The sequence below is a fragment of the Poecile atricapillus genome, chromosome 1 (assembly GCF_030490865.1).
Source record: "Poecile atricapillus isolate bPoeAtr1 chromosome 1, bPoeAtr1.hap1, whole genome shotgun sequence".
Classification (NCBI taxonomy): Eukaryota; Metazoa; Chordata; class Aves; order Passeriformes; family Paridae; genus Poecile; species Poecile atricapillus.
Window position 1 is genome coordinate 97,499,209 of NC_081249.1, and position 10,147 is coordinate 97,509,355.

The window sequence follows — 10,147 nt, forward strand, 5'->3', positions numbered from 1 at the left end:
TGTGTACACACACAGAGCTGTGCAGATCTGATCAACTCAGCTTCTCAGCAAGCTCCTTCAGCAGGTGACACAGCTAGGCCTTGTTTCATAGGGCACAGGCTTTCAGTAAGACTTTGGTCAAACAGCTCTGAAGTGAAGGGGAGAAATCACTATCCATATGCTGAACTAATTCTAAACTCTAATGAGAAAGTCTTCACAGGGAGAAAGCTGAAACAATGGAATGAAGGCAGTGCTGAAGCAAGAGACCACATGTTTACAGATAAGCATTACAGACACTTCATTGGTATTGAGTCAGCAACTAAGGCAGGCAGTAAAAGTTTGGAAGGAGCATGCCTCTCGATAGGTTAAGTGCACCAGACAGTCCATAGTCCATCACCAAAACCATTTTCAGAAGAGCTGTGCATCCCCTGTCAAGCAGTTCTTGGGCTCCTCTTGTTTCTTCTTCTACTACCAAACCCAGCCACAAGCAGGAAGATTTTTTCTACTTTCCCCCTTCCTCTGCCTCCTACCTGTTTATCTTTTGTCTGATCTCCATCCTGGAAAGTTCCCTGCAGCTAGTTTTTCACCTGATACAAAGTGAAGCAATAAATCCAAAATCAGTCTTCCTGCAAAAGCCTTTTTTTTTCCTTATTAAATTCCTTCAAACACCTCAATTGTTATCAATCTATCCCAATGGCTTCATATATTTACCATCATTTCATCCTCTGTCTTCACTGCTACTGCAATTCTACCTCCATTCCATCTTCAACTTGGCTTTATTTGGTCATTGGTCTCCCATTTGGTTTTGGTCTCATGGTCATGGATTGGTAGTGATGTGACTTCCAGTCTTCCTTAAGCATGTGATTGGCACAGATAATTAGACAAAAGGAGCAGGAAAGTTTCCAAATTTTTGCTTGACCCACACTCACTCAAAAAAGATGCCAGCAAATCAGTGTGCAGATAACATGAGCAGTGTGTTGTCAGGACTGACAGCCCCCGGGGTGTACACAGCACTTTCTGCACCAGAGAAACCACAGCAGCTGCAAAGCTTCAATCAAAGCACATTTACAGTAAATTCTTCCTTTCCAGGGAAGAGTCGAGACACCAACCAACTACAGCCAAACAATACACAAGAATGTTTAAATAAATAAATAAATAAATAAAATGCTGCAGATATCCCATGAAAGAGATGGCACATCTTTTCAAACAATCTTTTCAAACATCCTTGACCAGCTTAAATACCCCCCCATGGAGTTACAAACCAGTTGTTACAAGGCAGAAACTGGATGATTTCAAAGCACACAAACATGCCCCATTTCATTATAAAACTAAAGATTTGCTAAAAAGTGGATAAAAAAATTGTAGATAAAAAAATGGTAGAAAACCCATTATTTTCCCAGTCTATAAAATTAGTCCCATTCTCTTTAACATAATTTCTCTGCAGTGCTGCAATCTGCAAGCTCTTACACATTTGAACTGGTTGTTATATGGTATTATATTATATACCCTGTTTGGGCATGTAACAGTGGGCTCCTGTTTGAAAGTGAAACTACATGTTGTTAACAGAGATCACGGAGAAAAGTAGATGAGTTTCTATGATTTTCATCCTCTGGCTCACCTCAGGAAGACAGACAGCACCACAGCTTTCCTGGCTAGCACACACTACCACAACCCACAGGACATGCTAATGGCTGCATTTTCACAAAAACAAAAAAAAACCAAAACACACACACAAAAATAAAATAACTCAAAAGACAAGGAAAAAAAACCCATAATCAGGGAACCAGAGCACATCAGGCTGATGGCAGCAGTCACATCAGCATGGTGTCAAACAGCCACCATTATCTGGAGCCACCACAGAGCAGCGATTGTAGAGCCCAAGCCCTCTGCAGCCGTCCCACTGCCCACACTGTGCCTTCCTCCCCCAGGAGTTCACCTGAAGAGATCCCACAGGCTCACAGCAGAGAGCATTTTACCTGTGGCTTAGGAGGCACCACTCACCATCACACTGCAAAGGTGACAGAACCATGGAAACGTAGGGACAAGTAGGATGCCAGCCAAGAAAAAAGACAAAGCACTGACACAGTTAAAAACTTAATGGTCTCAACACAGCATCGATGCTTTGTGCAGACAAGGGATGATTGCACTTAAAGCCACTTACAGAGCTGGCCAGGTACTTCAGGCTGGCACAAACAGCCAGGGAACACTAATGAACAGCTGCTAATGAGATATTTGCTCACTGTGGAAGACAGAAGGGGCAAGAAAGAAGCAGAGTGTTACTGTCACCAAATGTCCCTGAGCAACAAAAATTGTAAAGGAGGAGAGAGTTCACAGTGGCACATCAGGATCTTGAAGAGATGGGCACAGGCTCTTCGCAGCCGTGGTACTTGGGATGAAATAGCCAGCAAGGGTGGGAAGATAGGATTGCAAAATGTCTGAGGAAAATCTTAACAGAGAAGTTGTATCATAATAAGCAAATAGAAGGGATGAGGGAAGTTTATGAGATGAACCAAGAGAAAAATATAAAGCCTGAGACTGAAGAAGTAAAGGTGAGACTGCCAGGCACACACTATAAGAGAGCTGTAAGAGCGAAATTCAAAAACGTGCATCTTTTTGAAAAAATCTGCTTTTACTGAAAATGAGACAGGGAGAGAAAATAGATATTCTAATTAGGTTTAAAAAGGTACATGCAGACTTTTCCCACTGCATATTTCAGGTTTTTGCAAATTAAATCTAATTGCATTTTGCAAATATCTACAAAGATATATCAACACCATGCATCATTTTACTTGGTTGAAGTTCCTATGCTACCTTTCACAGTTGCCAGTATAAAAGAAACAGTACCTGTCAGGATAGTTGTTTGATTGTACTCCCCTACATGGCTATTTCCTCAATTTTTCCCTTGTCTTATTCCTATTTAATATTTCAATACGAAGTATATATTTACTCATTTATATATATGTACATATACACATATATACATAGATATATACACACATATATACATAAACATATATATATATACATACACACACATACATACATATATATATATATATATATATATATAATGTTTCTGCTTCACATTAGGGTCAAAACTATTGGAGGAAGGCTTGTTTTTCTATTCTGTGTTTTCCACTTTTCCAGCATCTAGTTCACTGGGGTCTCACCACTCTGACAAGATTTTTGTCCAGGATCAGATAAACAGCAAGAGTGACAGCAGTATGTCTTTAATTTCCATATTTTCTCTTAACTTCCAAATATGAGAAAAAAATCACACCAAATGCACTGCATTTAATGTCAACATCCTGACATGGAGCTGCACATGTTCTAAGGTAGACAGGAAATAAAAAAAATCTCAGCAGTTAGACTCCTGACTTTGAGGCAGTAGAAATTTGGTTGAGGAAAGGTCAGAGTGGAATAACAAAGTTGGTTTTATTATAGTGGGAAAAAGCTTAATAGAAACAAGATATGTAGATTAATTAGAGCATAAATCTCTTCTAATGACTTCAGTCCAGATCATCATCTTTTAATTGCCTTTCATATCAAATCATGAAGGTTTTTGGCATATGTACTTTATTTCCATTGATTTCATTTTTAAATCAATAGAAGTGAGTCACACAGAAGTCAGCCTTTACAGACTTCAGTATTTGATAGAAGCCTAAGAAACAGAAATGCACAGCAAACTTTGGAGTGCAAACTGCTTGAACAGGGCTCCTTAACCATGATACTGACTTCTTTGGATCTGCTTTTATAAGAAACCTTCCTCCTTTACATGGCCTTAATCACAGAATGGGTTGAAAGGGACCTTTAAAGGCCACCCAGTCCAATCCCTCCTGCAATGAGCAGGGACACCTTCCACAAGAGCAGGATGTTCAGAGCTCCATCCAACCTGGCCCTGACTGTTTCCAGGGATGGGGCATTCACCACCTCTCACAGCAACCTGTCCCAGCATCTCATCACCCTCACTGTGAAAAACTTCATCCTTCAATCTAACCTAAACCAATCCTTCAGTTGCAAACGTTACCTTGTCCTATCTCAACAGATCCTGTTAAAAAACTGTCCCTCTCATAGGCAACACTGCTACTTGCATCACACACAAAGTCTGGGTAAGCAGAAGAGAACCTATTAAAGATAAAGAATAGTTAAGGGAGAAAGGAAACAAACTGCAGACACCGACATGATGAGAAGTTCTGTCCCTCTGCTCATGTGAATTTTGTTTTCCCAGCACAGGGAGGAAAATTCCATTATTTTCACCTAGTCTCTGAACTTTTCATAACATCTCCTGCTGAACCCATTATGGTTTGACTCTCCCTTTAAACTGAACCGATCAAGTTCTTGTCTTTGCAAAATGGCAAAAAAACACCACATAACAGAGCTTGGAAAAACAACAAAACTGTGCCTACAATGCTTTGTTCCATCACTTACAGACTGGCCTGCCAATGCTCACAGTCCAGTTGTAGAAACAGGAAATTTCTTACTCTCTAGAAATGAGGAGGAGTAGGTGTTTTGCAGCTTCTAGCTTGCCATCTCCAGCACTGAGCCAACTTTCACTTTCAGGAGTGCAAATAAATGAGCTACACTTATGATGTGTATTTAAATTCCAATTATCATACAATTAAGCTACGACTATGCTTCTCAAGAAACAATATGCTCTTACAGCATAAACAAAACATCAGCAAAATTACTGAGATTGTTTCTTAGAGACATAAACCATTTTCATTTCTTACTGCCATCCAAAGGATGCCTCTCTCTATGTATGTGAGTTCTGGCATCACCGTTCCTAAAATAGCTTTCAAAGCATTTTTAAAGTTATTCTTGTGGAACCTCTTTTCCCCTTCTTCCCCCTGAGTTAATCTGATAGATCTTTGATAAATAAACACAGTCTCCCCTTCACAATGGGAAAGGGAACAGTGACATACCTCAGAATCCATGGATTTTAGTCAACAGAATTTAGAAGAGGAGAACTTATCTTAAAATATTTGAAAATAATTGTCAGCCCCCTCCCCCTCAAACCCAGACACCAAAATATCCTGTCATTGTCCTTATCTGGTATTTTTAGTTTCAGTCTCGAAGTCTAGCTCCTCTCTAAACTCAAAGGCCAGTCCTAGCAACATTTCCTCTTGTCAGGATATGGCTTTGTAAAACAGATCCCTTGGCTTGAATAAGGCTCAATTCATTGATGTAAATGTAGAATGCAAAAATGTGCCAACATTTTAAGGACTTTCCCCTTCTTATTCTCCAACCCAAGAAAGCCCACTGCCGCTGCAGCTTCAAAGCAGCTGACATGCAGCCCAGAGATCAGGCAAGCATTTCCTAGCTTATTATAGGCTGGTTTTCTGGGAGTCTCCCTCTCTCTGCATGTTATTCAGCAGACATGCAAATGAAGTATTGTCCAATTTGTTCCCGAGTTTCTTACAGAAATGCAGAAGCAGTGCTCTCCTTTGTACTCTCCTAAACTGCCCTACTGGCCTGGCTCACAAATTTCTGCAGCCTCTAGAAGTGTTTCTGTGTTTAAAAGGAGTGAAATACACATAAACTGTATTTCTTGAGCAACAAAAATCACACAGGTTTTACTAGTACACCAGAAAATAAAACCTTTGCAAAGAGATCTCACTAAACCTCTGCAGTTTAGAGAGATTAATTACAGAGACATAGAACTAGAAAGAGGGCACTTCCCTCCATTCTCTCTCCCTTCTGCCTTCTACATACCAGAACACCTACTAAGGGCATTTTATAGAGTTTCTCTGGATAAATAGGTTTAAAAGCAGCTATGGATCTTGGGTGCATGTGTAGGTTTAAAATATGTTGGATGACAAGGAAGTCGCTTTTGAAACTGGACCACCTGAAACTGGGGTATCACAATTGCCCCCTAGATAATTTCATTTTATTTGGGCAATAACAATTCTCAGCATGCCTGATAGCTGTATGATTTATTGCCAGTCATGAGCGTAAAGCATACTCACACCATGACTGCTCTGTAGCTGGAAAATTATTTCCAAAACTGTACTGAAAAGTGAAACCCAGATTTCAATTCTGAGAAAAAAACCCACAAACTTCAAAGTAACCTGTAAGGTCTCAACACTTTCTAGATTTAACAGGTTCCAGATTTATTGTTCCAGGATACAAAACTCCCAAATGATAAAGCTTTCTTTGTTTAATCACTCATTTGTAAGACTTAGTGAACTTTCTCACTATCAATTTCAAACCATCTGATTTTGTGAACCTTTTCTAAACTTAGACATTAACTAATCATATTTTCATTACAATATAAAGAAAAAAAGAAAAGCCCATTGTTTCTGAGACTTGTTAATTTAAAGCAGTATTAAATGGAATTATTAAGATTCATTACCTGCCACCATTTGTGTTTTAGCTGATGATGATATTTACACTTCTTATTTAATTTTGGAGAAAGTTTTTCATCAAATGAACCTCTTCTGTCTTCCTTCTAGGGTTTTTTTCCCATAAGGGGATTTTCTTCATACTTTTTTCCTTGTCTTTCTCTGTCCCCACCTCTGTCACATTGTTCCTTCCCGTTTCCTCTGAGAAACCTTTTTATCCTGTTGTCACTGACGTGCCAACGAAAGATTAACACCAAGGTCTTGCTCAAACAGCCTAACTGCTGAACAAGCACCAGCAAGTCAGCACCATTTCAGAAAGTATAGGAAGCAGTTTTCATATTTGTTTACTAACCAAGAAACAAAACAAAAAAATAGTTGGAGGATATGCAGCTCCCTCAAAGCCACTGTTGAGTGCTAGCACCTTCATGTTTTTAAAGGCACATGCGATAGCTTCCAAAAACTGAAAATAAAAACTTCTCCACCATAAAACCTATTCTCTAAATAAATAAATAGATAAAAAAAGTGCTTCTCCTGAAATCCCTTTTCTCCCACAAACATGCTACTAACAAATCAGGCAACTAGACCCACTCTATACATCTCATAGCTCTACTGACAGACTTTGCTACTGTCTTGAAAGGAGGACCAGGCAGCCTCAAGAGGCATGATATTGCTGTGATAGAGAAAGCTCAAATACAACAATGATACAGTACCAACAATACAAGGTCCCATAGGGCAGATCACCGAAAAATAAATTTCAGCTCAACCAACCAAGGAAAATCAATCCACATTGCCAAGTTAGTTTGCACATCAACAGGAGTCTCTGTGTACGAGCTGTTATTCCACATTGCTGTGCTCATCACTAGCAAGAAATTAGCCTTTGTCCTGTGCACCCCATCAGAGGAGATGAGTGTACTTCACAAGGCAGAGTACAACAACCACTGAACAAGCATGGAAATAACACAGGGCTCAGGATAGGTGGAGTTTTACAGCATTGTGCTTGTGACATCACACACAATACAGCAAGTTACAAAAAGTGCAAAGCGTACCCACTTTGCATGAAGCCATAGCCAATTTTAATTTTGTCTCAGGCCTTTATAAATTGTTATGGAATGTGGATAAAAAGGCAACCAAGAGCCAGTGCAATGGCAGGTTCACAGCCTGCAGCAACGCCCTGGTCAGCCAGTATCCTAAAAACAAAGCACAGATACAATCAAGGCTCTGCTTCTCCTGGTAATCTTGGAGACTGTTCACTCAGCAACACCAACACATCAAAGGAAAGGATGCCAAGGCATGCAGACAAGTCTGTGTAACTCCAAGCAAGGTTTGTTTATTGCTAATAGTCTTCCTGCTTAAGTTAAACCTCAAAATACATAGGAGAGCCTTTGAAAGGCCTGGAAACCTCACTTCAAATCACAGGTAAATAATGTCTCTATGAGAACTGACTAAGCAGATTGCCACAAAGAATTTCAGAGCTGTGCCGCAGACCACAGCAAGGTTGGGGATGGTGTGTGTGTGTGTGTGTGTAAAGAGTAGTGGTGTGAGAGCAAACACTAAAATAAGGGTATTAACCATGGCACAGATCACTCTGGAATGATACATGGAGGAACATAAGGCCCTTTTCATGTAACTCTGCTCTGCCCCAAGCACGGCAAGTAAGATTTCCCCCAGTAAAATGCACCCTTGTACACTACTACTCAAATTCCCCCCTCAACCTACACTCTGAAACACTTCTCTAAATTTGAACCAAATGTCCACCCATCTTTTCTCATCTGATCCCCCTGTCTCCTGTTTCTATTACACAACATTCCTGTCCCCCCAAGATAATCACAGTTCTAGCACCTCCTTGCTCAGCCAGGTTGTACATTCCCAACCCTTCTCTCACCAACCAGCCATCCTGTCTCTGGAGATCTCATCCAGGTGGGAAATCTACACTTGTGTAAGACCCCATGAAATTCCCCCATTTCTGTCAGAATTTGGGAAAATTATAATGTGCATCCTCCCCCGGCAGCAGGGAGAGGAAACCCACAAGCCTTCTGTCTCTGGTCATGCTCACAGATACTGGTTCACTAAAAAAGCCACAAAATTGTGGCCAACATATGGGCAAGGTACCTCACAAATGAGGAGCAGAAGTCTTTTGGAGGCCATTGTTGGAATCATTCAGATATAGTGCTTTTACCTTCTCTTTGTGAGAACTTTCAAGCTAAATGATACTTACTTGTTTGATTTCAAAGGTCAATCTTTTATCCCAGATGCTCATGGTAATCAATTTCCTTCATCTGCAAGTAAGTTCCCAATTTCACTGACACATCTTATAAAATTCATCCCTTCCACCTGCTCCTCAGTTAGTACTAAAAGTAAGCAAATGTATTTGTGACTTTTCAAGATACAAACCAAATTCATTGGACAAATTCCTTTAACTCCCATATATTTAGACACAATTCATCTCAAATAGAAGGAGTGTTACTAGCAGATGTCATGTGTTGGTTTCTTCTCACATCTCAGAAGCAAAATAGCAGTCTGCTGAAATAAGAAGTGGATTTCATTTTCATCCCTGACAAGTAAGTCATGAAACACAAGAGTGCTCTTCCAGATCAAGAAGGCACCAGGAAAAAAAGCCAGTGATAATAAAGAAAACAGGCTTTCTCACAGAATTCTCGATTCATTTTGGATGACCACATTCACAGAGGCCATTTGGATACAGTGCACAGAATCTGAATAATCACCGAGACAGAAAAGGCCAGCAGAACACTTTATGAGGGACCTCAGAAAAAAAACACGGATGTGGTTGCAAGCTGAGATGGGAAAGTGTAAAGTGTCTGTCATTAAGGCAATGAAGGATGTGCTGGTGATTGATGCCACTGGAGAGATCTGAGGTGGGAGGAGGAGATAAAAACAGTCAGAGGGAGCGGATGAGGATGCACAGTGATGCATCCTCATCGCTGGCTGTTGTAGGACAAAGGTCAGGCTGAACATGGCCCAAACTGGGATTTAGGAGAGCAGGATAATCTGAATTTAGCCAAGGTAATAAAGGTACTACTGACAAAAGCCATAGTGAAAAAGGAATAAGAGCTTTTAAATTAAGGCCAAAGAATTTCATATGGACCACAATAAATTGGTAACAAAAATTTAACAAGAGAAAACACTTGAGTCACATATTCAAGCAAATTAATAGCTTCAGAAAAGTACCAGCCACTACCTTCAGGTATTTCTGAAAGGTAAGTTTAGAAAGGTATTTCTCATGTAAGTTTACTTTTGGTTGTAAAGAATTTGAAATTCAATGACACTCCATTAACAAATTAAAAAGAGCTCTCCAAGGGCACTTTCTGCATTGTGGTCTAATGAGAACTAGGGAGCAGGTATTACTTTCAGTGTCCTGATCACTACAACGATGCACAGAAGCCAGGCTCTCTATTTTGGAGTGGATGTGTGTACCTCCCCAGCTACACAGGGACAAAAACTCTCCTTGTAAAATGTGGATGACTGTAGTAGCTTGACTACTGGGCAGATTCAGCTACCCAAAAGGAGCAGGTATTTTGTAACATGATTGCCACAGCCTAGGTAGGAACTCTCCAGGCTGGCATCAAGCAGCATCCTCTCTCCTCCACTCTCCACCAGACCAGCACGTACATCTCAGGGTACATACACACATCCTTCAAAAGCCAAGAGATGAACTTGAAACCAGAGGTGTTTCCACTGAAATCCTCATAAAGCTTTTGGCTGTTTTGCTGGCATGCAAACACTTGAGCAGAATGCTATTTCACACTTCCCTCTGCTGCTAAAATCCTGGCATCCTGTTCCTGAACAGTGTGACTTCTATTTAAGACACA